Genomic DNA, 11,313 nt, shown 5'->3' on the forward strand with positions numbered 1-11,313 from the left:
CAATCAGGTGTGAGGCCTCTCCTAGTGACTCCCATCCCCAGCAGTAATCAAACTCCCTCATGAAGCCTTCCCCATCCCGCCCCCCCCCCCATGCCTACTAAACCACCATCTTGGGGGCCTTGGTATCACCATTAGTGATCTGGTGACCCACAGAAGCAAACTGGGCCACATCTTCCTCTTTGCTGCCTTGTCTCATTGCTGGTCCAGATAAAAATCAAAGAAGGTTTACTTCTCAAGGAACTGCTGGATGGCCTCGCCCCCCCGCATGGTGGTGGATGGGGCCGACCAGGCTGAGGCCTCCAGTTCCGCCATCCCTTCCACTCCTCGGTGCTCCCGGACCCTACAGCCATGTCAGTTGCCATTTATCATCACTCTTCTCTTATTTTTCTTACAATAAGGATATTTTTCTGAGCCCAACTTGCTATTAAAGTAGGACAAAGAAAGGCAAGCCATGGTTGCTCTTACACCCTACTGGCTTCCTTCATTTCACTACCTGCCGAAGTGCATAGACATTTGGCTTTGAGGTTCGTGCAGGAATCTGGGTTTGCTGCCCTGCACAAGCTGCCAGTTCTAGTACTTCCCTTAGCAGAGAGCTGTCGCTCTCTGCGCTCAGCCCCAAAGCCATTTCCTCCTGCTTTGGCCCAGACAACCCCTAGGAAGGAGCTCGGGGGCAAGGTCACAGGCCTCCAACCGCACCCCTCAACACCATCCTTGGGGAAGGCAACACAAAACACCACCAGCAGCTCTGAAATAAAAATATTTGTCCCTGCCTTTTTATCACATTGTTAGGCAAGGCTTAAACTCATCATGCTCTGGAAGGGGATGGAGAGCAGGAGAAAACCTCTTTCCTGGCTCGATCCAGACCAGTTCCCCAGGGATCCTGGTGTGTTTGTGTTTTATTTTCTCTTTCAGTTCAGAGCTAAACTTCAGCTGAATCCCCACAGTTACTGCAGAGTTTCATGGAGACTTGGGGGCCTCTAAAATCTCTGATAGGGCTGCCAGGGTTCTGGGCATCAGAGTAACAAATGTAACATAGACAATAATAATAATAACAATAACAGCCATGGTTTATTTGACCTTTACCACAGGCCAGGCAGTGTGCTAAGTTCTTGGTGTACAACAGTCTTCATTTCACAGATGATGAAAGTAAGGCTCTCAAAGGATACATGACTTGCCTAAGGTCACACAGCTTATGAGCAGCAGAGCTGGGATACAACCAAACGTCTTTCTCCAGAACTTGAATTTTAGCTACTGAGTCTGAAGTATGACCCACAGATTCTTAAAAGTACAGACTCCTGAGCTTACTGAATTCAGATATCAGGAGTGGGAGAGCTGGGAATCTGTACTTTCAAGTTATCGTCCTTGTTACCCCTCCTCCTTCTCCTGTCTGCCCCCCTCTGCCCTACATTGCCCTCCAAATTAGGGGATTTGGCACCTAGCCAAAATTTTAGAGACCCCCCCCCCCACTACCCCGCCTTAACCAGGCCACCCACTCCCATCCCCTGAGACTTGCAGGGTCTTCTGGGCAGTAGCTGCCTGCTGCCTTGTCACTGTTTGCTCTTTGCTATTAGTCCCTCTTCCCTCCCCTGTGTTCTTTGTACATTCCCCAAAAGGGTGAGGCCAGGCAGAAAAAAACAGAAATGAATGGCTGGGAATTTCCAGCATGAGGTTGAACAATAGATGCCTGGGGGCCACGATGCATACGTATGTCACGTGTGCGGGCGTGCATGTTTGTGTGTGCACATGCCCTGCTGCCCTTATGTGTGTGAAACTCAGGAAACCACCTGTACCCCCATTCACTACTGCTCAGTCACATGCTTTCTGGGATTTAAGCAAAGATCTAGTGCCAGGCTGACTTCTCCAAGCTGACCATAAACTTAATTGGCCAAACGCATGCAGGATCTCCTTAATCTCACCAAACTGAGCAGGGGTGGTACCTCTGAACCCAGGAGAATTCCAGAGTGGCACATTTTGGGAAGAGATGCCCCTCTCTTATCTTCAAGGGATCCGTTGCACCCAGTGGACAAAATAGAATTCTTTGTAATGAGCATTTTGTTTTTTAGCCATTCAGGAGTGGGATATAACATGGGGATCTCTGGCTGTGTGATTTTGGTCGAGTTGCTTAATCTCTCTGGGTCTTGGTTTAACCTCCAATGGCCATAGTGAGCGCTCAGTAAATAGAAACTCTGACCATGCAACTGATGTTTCCGAAGGGTTTGAAACATCCCATTTCCATTCCTTTTTTTTATTGGAAACCCAAACAAGATTATAGAATTATGGGATATCTATAAAAAAAGTAGTCTTGGTGGTTTTCAGTAAAATATGGTGAAGAAATGTTATGGTGTCATTAAGCAGAGAAGAATAATTTGTAATTTGTATAATTTTTCCCTAAGCTAATAGACACTGTTCAAGTGAATGTAACTTTTCTCCTCTAAATTGCTTTTGAACTTGGCAAGGTCAAAACTTATGAATCCTAACTAATGAAAACCAGGCTAGCAAGACATCTGAATCTTGAACAGAAAGGGAAGTTTGTTAGTGTTAAGTCCTTGGAGAACTCAGTAGCCAGTCGCCCTGAATATTTCTGGCTTGCTACCCCCGTGGACACATGGGAGGGCTGCTCTTCCTGCTCCCTTAGGGTTGGTGGGGGCCAAACAACAGATTCTGGCCAGTGAGCTGAGAGTGGAAGTAATGTGTGTCACAAGGTTCAAACATTTAATTGCTGATGAGATAGTCTCCAGAACTTTTAGTCCCTCTGGGTCAGCACCTGCCAACATTCCAGACAATCACTGTTTCCTCACCCTGGGTCGCAGAGTGAGGGTGATTCAAGAGCCTCCAGCCATGGAAAGAGCCCCAGCTGATCTATGTGGAAAAAAAATAAACCTTTGTCGATTTAAGCCACCGAGAGTTTAAGGTTATTTGTTATTGCAATATAACCTAGCCTGTTCTGACTGACTCAGCAGTGAGGAGGAAGAAACACGCTGTTACTTGGATCAAGCAGGGATGACTTGTCAGTAAAGGGCATGATGCTGTTAAAAAGCTTGAAGACATTCCCTAAACTGGGATCAATAGGTTCCATTATTTAGCTTGCCCCTCTTCATCTGTTCTCTGTGCAGATGTATGAAGATCAACCTTAGCCTCCCAGCTATCTGGGTATCTGAATTTCTCATTGAGTGGAGTTGGAAAGAACACGTTTGTCGTTTCTCTGAGATACATTGATGCTCGGGAGTCCTAGTGGCTCAGATATGCTGGTGATCACTTCAGCGGACAAGGAAGCAAACAGGGAGAAGAATATTAATGCTATTGAGCACCAGCTGTTTGCCAGATGATCTGGATCAAACAGTCTTGCAGGTACCTCCTGATCTCAGAAGCCCAATCAGGGTAACCTGGGCCTGTTGGCACAGAAGTTGGGCATTTTTACACAGTTCTAGGGTCTGACAAGTGCATGCTCCGTGTCTTTGTTTTCCTGGAGGATTTCAGTTGGCCCACTGGCTCCAGCCTTACTTCTCCTGATGCTTGTTCCCCTATTCTTGCTACCCCTCCCTAAGACACCTTTGGCCACACATTTTTTTTATATCCTGAAGTCAATCTTCTATCTCATACCTCTGAGCCATTGTACTGGCTATTCCGCCCTGCCTGGAATAACTTTCCCTTCACTGTTCCCCTGGCAATTCCTACTCACTCTTTGATCTCAGCTTAGATGCCACTTCCTCCAGGAGGCCTTCCCTGACTTCTTAGCTTAATAAATGTTCCCTGCTATGGGTGCTCACCACACCTGCACCCATGATAAGCCTCACATGACCTGGCTGTTCCTGTTTGTTTTCTGTAAGGTCTTACCTTGCCTCTGTAAGGTCTGAAAGGGCAGGGATGTGTGTGTGTGTGTGTGTGTGTGTGTGTGTGTGTGTGTGTGTGTGATTTGCCTTTGTGCCCCAGGTCCTGGAAGGAATGAAAGGGAAAGGGCCAGTGCCCACAGCCATCTGTGTCTCTCAGCACTCTCTGACCTGGTGCCTGTACCACACACCTTTCTGATTTACAGAAAGCTACCTGTCCATGTGGGGAACAGCATTTTAAGGCATTTCCTGGCAAAAAATTTAAATACATTTCATTGCTTCAAGGGGATGTTAGAGACTGAAGGTGGCCATCTGGGAAGATGTGTCCAAGTCACTCCTGAACCCCTCTGACCTTCCACCAGCACATTCTGGTCATGAAACTGCTCCCTAAGCCCAGTTAGGATCCTAGAAAGCCTGGATTGGGTGAAGGCCCTGACTGTCCCCCCATTCCCTAAGGGGAGTGAGCAGGTGGAGGGGGAATCTAGCCACCCTGGGATCTCAGGCGTCTCTGAGCAAGGGAGCATCTGCAGGCCTGGGCGTTTTCCTCCAGTTCCCCACCTCTGGGTCCCACCCATACCTGTGCAGCGTCTTCCCTGGTTCATGACCATCAGCCGATTGATGGAATTGGAGTCTCCTTACATGAGCACAGAGATGCCAGGTAGGTAGCCCGAGGTCCCCTTTCCAGGGTGTCAGGGGCAGAAGCAGTGGGGCCATGCCAGGAAGCAGAGGCGGGGAAGAGTCATTTACTTATTTCCAGAGGCTGTGATGAATGAAACACCACCCCCATCACATACCACCGTGAGCCTTTGAATGAATTTTCTCATTTAATCCCAACCTCAGCCCTAAGAGAGGTCCTACTAATACAGGCTTCATTTCTAGATGGCAGTGCCAAGGCACAGAGAGATTATGGAGCTTACCCAAAGTCACAGAGCTAGGGAGTGACTAAACCAGCTGGCAGTCCCACTCTGGGACCTCACTGTTTGTTCTTTTCAGTAAATTGTGGTATTGTTATTGTATGGAATAACATCAGTGGTTGACTTTGGCACCTGTCAATACACATGGATCTCAAGTTCAATACTCCAAGATGTGGAAATACAGATACAATATGATAGTTTTAACATAAAGCTTAAGAACATGGATAAACAATGCTGTATGTTAAGGACATGCACACATTCATTAGTGAAATATGAAGAAATGCATGGGACTAATGAATGTCCCCTTCAATTTCCTTTAGTGCATAGAGGGAGGGGTTAGGAGAAGCACATGGGCTCAGTGAGGGTAATATTTACCTCTTCACCTGGAGGTGGGTGCATGCGTGTGGCTCCCAATGCTGGGGTCCTACCCAGAGCCCCACCTGACTCACTTCTAACTCACACTCTGGAACCTCCGTGGGGTCAGGCAGAAGCTACGCCTGAGACTTGCCTGAGGTCACACCTTGGCTGGGCTGCTGTCCCTTCCCTGTCCTCATTCTCCCACTCTTTCCCGTCTCCTCTGGGAGCACATCCTTAATGAATCCAACTTCAGGCAGTGGAGAGAGCCAACTGCCCATCAGGCCTGCAGCTCACTGGGAGGTCAGGGATGAGAGATGCTGGCTGGGGGAGGAGGGACCAGATAGGCAAGAGGGACTTTGAGGCACAGTTCGGAAATTAATGGGAACGACGCCCAGCAACCCAAATAAATCTATATATATTCAACGTGATCCCAGTAAAACAAAAAAAATTTTGGAGCTAGATTAGATAATTTGATGCATTAAAAAAAAAAACAAGCAATAAGTTTGGAGAGCTGAAAGGAGACAAGGAAGGAGGGAGGGAGGGAGGACCCTGTGGCAAGCCAGGTGGGGTCCAGGGTAAAACCCTGGAGTGTGGAAGGACAGGCCGTAGTGTGTTCTGGCCCAGGCCAGAAGGCTGCTGAGGTGCTGGCTTCTCTCTGGAAAGAACAGAGCCTGAACCTCCTTTGGGGGCTCTTACTTCCCAAGCCTGGACCCTGATCAGAAGTGGCCACACCCCCTCTGTACCTCCAGCCCCCACTGGGTGAGCCATGATCCAGGTAGGACCATGTCACATGCCAAGTGGCCAAATACAGTTGACCCTTTCCCTGCTGGCTTGTTTGCTGTGGCTGAGATTGGATAGTAATGAGGGGGGGATACTCAGTCTTTCACAGGCGCCAAATCCACCAGGCTCCTTAGAAAGGGTGCCCTGTTCTTCCTGGCTGGGCTCTTAGTGCTGACCCTGGTGCTGAACAAACCTTCCTTGGGAGCACAGAGTCTAATTTGGCAGGACAGATCCTCCCTCCCCAAGACAAGCTGCCAGGGTCAGAGCAGGCTGTAGCCGACTTCTGACTCCTAAAGGAAGGTCCGTCATTGCACCCTGAGGGGTGAGCCTTGAATTTGTCAGCAGCGAAGCCCTGAATTGTCCCAGTGCTGCCAGGACACTGAAGACTTGCCTGTGAAATTACTTGTATATAGTGGCAAATGCTCCCTGGAAATAGTTGGACTCTTGCAGTGAACAAAAGGAACTGATTTACAGGGCTGGGGAGGGAGCCCAGGCATGAGAGAGATTGAGACAAGTCCATGGATAAGAGGGGCACTCGGTGAGAAGAGCTTCAGGAACAATACCAGCCATTTACTCATTCATTCACTGAAGTCAACAAGCATGAGATGACCATGTGCTAGGGGATATACTTCACTGAACAAAAGTGACAAAGTCCTCTGTCCGCAGGAACTTACACTGCAGTGGGGTGGGGTGGCGGGGTGCAGGTGGGAGACAGGCAAGGAGCAGCAGGCATAAAAAGTAAGTCAATGGTAGAGTGCATTAGAGGGTGGTGAGTATTGCAGACATCAGGAAAAAGAAAAAATAGGGCACAAGAGGTGGTGTGGTTGCAATGTTAAGTAGGGAAGGCCTCACTGAAACATTTAAACAAAGATTTGAAGGAGGCGAAGGAGTGAGTCATGCAGGTATCTAGGAAACGAACATCCCAGGCTGCAAGAGCAGTCAGCAGATATCCTGAGGCAGGAGAGTGTCTGGCCTGGTGGAAGCACAGTGGGGGGGGTCGGTGTGGAGGGAGCCCAGTTAGCAAGGTGAGGATCTGTGGTCACCTTATGGGTCTTTGGCTTTTTCTCCGCGTGTGGTGGAGAGCCACAGGGTGGTCTGAACTGAGATCGGCCTTCGCTGGGGTCACTGTGCTGAGAACAGAGTGTAGGGGCAAGCATGGAGCAGAGAGACTGCCAGGAGGCAGCGTAGGGCTCCAGGGGAGAGATGCCGGGCGCTGCATGGATTCTGAAGGCAGAGCCAGGAGCTTGCCTGACAGATGGGAAGTGGGGGGTGAGAGAGAGAGAGGCTTCAAGGATGGCACCCAGGTTTCTGGCCCCAGTAACCGGAAGGAAGGGGCTGGCAAGAACCAGGGGAGGAGTGGGTATGGGGGTGGACAGCAATCAGGAATTCAGCCTTGGACTGCGTGGGTTTAACACGCCTATTTGACGCATTGTGTAGGCAGCTGATGTACAAGTCTGGAGTTTGCAAGAGAAATCTGGGAGTCACTGGCATATAGATACAGATATTTTAAGTCAGGAACACGCACTATTTGCCATAAGCACTAGTGGTTGATACAAAAACCTTCTGATGTATTTACTATTATTATTTTCATTTTACAGATGTGGAAACTGAGGCTCAGAGAGAAGTAACTTGCTCGAAGTCTCACAACTCATTGATGGCAGAGCTGAATTCAAACGTGGGTTACCTGACTGAGAATCTTTGCTCTTAGCCCTCATCTCCACAGTGAGCCCCTTACTTAATCTTGAGAGCCGACCATGTGCCAGGGGATATATTTCACTGAACAAAAGTGACAAAGTCCTCTGTCCATGGGAACTTACATTGCAGTGGGGAGAGGTGGCGGGGTGCAGGTGGGAGACAGGCAAGGAGAAACGGGCATAATAAGTAAGTCAATGGTAGAGTACATTAGAGGGTGGTGAGTATTGCAGACACCAGGAAAAAGAAAAAATAGGGCAGAAGAGGTGGTGTGGTTGCAATGTTAAGTGGGGAAGGCCTCACTGAAAGATGACATTCAAAGATTTGAAGGAGGTGAAGGAGTGAGTCATGCAGATATCTAGGGAAGGAACATTCCAGGCTGCAAGAGCAGTCAGCAAATATCCTGAGGCACAGGACGTGGCCTGTCACATATGAGAATGGATAAAGTTTGGCTCAGGAAGACGGATAATCCAGAAGAGGACAGGAGCAGCAAAGCAAGTCACACAGAGAGGGAACACACTGTTCTTCAGGAAACGGAACCCTGGAGAGCCGTGAGATGAGACCAGATGAGTGAGACCAGGCCTTTAAGACTGGCCTGAAGAGTTTCAAGTGGAGGGGGAAGGAAGCAGGGAGCCATTGGTGGTTCTTGAGTCCGGTGGGGAGGGCAGTATGCAGTCAGAGCGGCTCTTGAGGAAGACTCACCAGACCTGGGCATGCAGGCAGGTGACTGTGGGAGGACCGGAGAGGAGGAAACAGGCCCAGAATTTGTTGATCTTATCTGGGTGTGAAGAATTCATTCAAGCCCATGGGAATGAAGAGGAAGTGAGAGAGCTGAGCCTCGCCTGAGGATATCACTGAGCACAGTCTGTGCCTGATGAAACATGGGGGCTGGAGGCAGGAAGGAGTCAAAGGCAAAGTTTCAGACCAGTGGGGCAGCCGGGGAGGTGGGGAATGATGCCGGCTCGCACAAGGGAAGTTGGTCCTGCCTTTCTTGTTCTGGGGGCTGAGGGAACCACAAGGGGTCAGATTCCTGCTTCCCAGGAGCCCAAAGTCCAGTGTGAGTGACAGACCTGCACAAAGCTGGCTAGACTGCAAGGCAGGGCGCTGCGGCCTCTGACAGGCTGAGGAGGCTGGAGGATGGGGCTGGGTCCAGGTGGGTGTGTCCACACAGTCACTGGTCAGGGCTGGGCACAGAGATCCAGGCAGCAAGCAGCCCGAGGTCAAAGGCCTGAGTGGATGACTCAGGGGAGGGAGAGAGGGTTGCTTGAGGCAAAAGCAAACACTAGGATAGGGCCCCAGGCTAGCTCTGTGTGCCCTTGAGCCAGCTTTTTAACCAGTGTCATTGGTCCCTAGTAACCTTAACTGTAAAATGTAGATGATAATAGTTCTTACCTCCAAAGGCTGTTGTGAGGACAAAGTAAACCAATAAATGTAACTGCCAGGAACCCTGCTCAGCCTATGGTAAGAGTTCAGGGATGAAGAACCCACAGAGAGCTCGGGGAAGACATATGTCCTGAATCCCAGGAGGAGTGATGCCAAGAAGGGAAGTGGTTCCCAGTGATGACAAGGGGGTTCATTAAGCCACACAGGGACCAGGAACTTTCTCTACGGCCTCTTGAGTGGGGTGGGGAGGGAGTGTCTGCCAGCATGCCCATGTTACAGGGGAGGGCACTGAAGTTCATAGACTTGTCCTTGGCCATACAACCAAGAATGGGTAGAAGAGGTACTGGCACCCAGGGCTATAGATAATGATTCCAGAGCATCCGCTGGTAACCATTGCCCGACTCTGCTCCTTGTGAGGGGATGGGAAGTTCAGGGATTGGTCATGGGGTTGAGAAGCCTAGAGAGAGTGGCTTCCCCACTGTCAGGGCCTAAAAGCCACATTGCTAAGAATTATATTACACGTGGGTAGAGAGGAAATGGTAGCAGAAGGTGTAGACCACATGTCGGAGAAGTTTGGTCATGAATGAAAGGAGAAATAGGCAGACAGTATGTTGGATGTTAGGCAGGAGTGGGTGTTGGGGTCAAGGAGAGGGTTTATGGAAGTGGTGGGACTAGGGCATGTCGTCAGCAGAGGGGAAGAGGAACCTTGGGATGGGAGAAGGTGAAGAGCCAGGAGGTGGGGGCATCGCTGAGGGAAGGAGGCCCTTCCAGCATCAAAGAGGAACGAGAACAAAGCCACAGTTGAAGCAATTCAGGTCATAACCCACAAGAACGTTGTCAACTAGATGGGAAAAGAGTCACAGAGGGCCGCAATTAATTCCTCTGACTCATCCATGACCGGAGGATTCAGGTATGTCTAATGAACTGATGGGACACGATGGAGCACAAACAATCTGTTCTGGGATGAAGGAGCCTCTGGGATAGAAGGTAAGCTGGGCTCCAGCTATAGTTCAAAGATTTGTAAGTGTCCATGCATCCATGCATCCATGCATCCATCCATCCAAGCCTCCACCTCTTCATCCATTCAGTACACACATTTTATTGAGCACCTACTGAGTGCTAAGTCCTGGAGATACAAGTTGGAACAGCAAAGACATCCTGTTTGCAAGGAGTTCACAGTCTCCTACCTTAGACCCAGCACACAAATGAGCAATCACAATGCCATGTGAAGAGGTCACAATGGGAAGGTCAAGGACCTGTGAAGACACAGAGGAAGGGGGGCGTTGAAGGAAGTGAGGGTTGCAGATGTGATCTGAAGGAGGGTAGGAGAGAAAGGAAGTGGGCTGTGGGGGAGCAGGAGAGAGTGGTCTGGGGTGGGGCAGATCCTGTACAGAAGTTTGGGTTTGAGCCTGGCGTTTTCAAGGAACTGAAAGAAGGTCCACATGGAGGGAATAAAGTGATGTGGTGGGCAGTGGGACTGGGGGTGAGTGCTGAGGTGGAGAAGTAGACAGGAACCTGGGCTTCATCCTCAGGGCAGCATGGGGGCGGTGAAGGACGGTGAGAGCCTTGCACAGATTTGTTTTGGAAAGGTCGCTGGGCTTTAGGGAGAAGGACAGACTGGAGGGGCAAGCCTGGAAGCTGGGAGATGAATGTGAGGCCCTGGTCTGGCAGAGAGGTGGAGGGGGCGGCCATGTGGATGGAGAGAAGGGGATGGGCTCAGGACCCACCGAGGTGGCCAACTCCAGGCCTTGCTGGGGCAGGGGTGACGCTTGCGTTTCTGACCTGAGGAACTCAGCAGCCCAGCGACCTGTCAGGACCAGCTGCCTCATCAGTGAGCACGTCAGGCTCCTGCATCACGGGAGGGGGACTTACTTTGGGTTGGGAATGGAGATAACACTTAGGACCCTTGCATCTCAGCCCCCATGGGCAGGGCAGGGAGAATCTAGTTCCAGCTGTCCGAGGATGGAGCCGAGTGGGTTAAATGCTAGGTGCTTATCAAGATGCCCCTGGAGACCCTGGGCAAGTCATTGGCCTTGCTGGGGCCTCAGCTGACATGGGCATGACCTGGGGTGAGAACTTGTGCCACCCAATGACAACTGTCATGTGCAATTTGCAGATGATCAATGACAACTGTCAAGTGTAATCTGAAGATGATAAAGCGTTCCTACCCAGAAGGCTGGCCCCTGCCCTACAACTGGGGCTAAGTTCTTGGCAGTGTGACAGCAGCGTCCCTGTCCCACTCCCAGCACACAGGACAGCCAGTGGGGCAGGAGCCCTTCCCCCCACCTCTCAGGGTGAAGGACCCAGAATCTGGCTGGTCCAGCCCCTTCAGGCCGAAGGTGGGTGTGGATGCCCTCCAG

The 11,313-nt window shown here is 50.4% G+C and overlaps 1 long non-coding RNA gene across 2 annotated transcripts in view; it reads right to left on the bottom strand.

Annotated features, from left to right (window-relative positions):
- Positions 1 to 11,313, bottom strand: part of LOC118971007 (uncharacterized) — a 32,579-nt gene that overhangs the window by 18,077 nt on the left and 3,189 nt on the right. For both annotated transcript variants that reach the window (XR_005059233.2, XR_012126879.1), the window contains one exon: positions 10,141 to 10,209. This is a non-coding gene — a long non-coding RNA (uncharacterized lncRNA). The remainder of the gene's footprint in view (positions 1 to 10,140; positions 10,210 to 11,313) is intronic.

Source organism: Manis javanica, chromosome 17 (genome assembly GCF_040802235.1).
Source record: "Manis javanica isolate MJ-LG chromosome 17, MJ_LKY, whole genome shotgun sequence".
Lineage (NCBI taxonomy): Eukaryota > Metazoa > Chordata > Mammalia > Pholidota > Manidae > Manis > Manis javanica.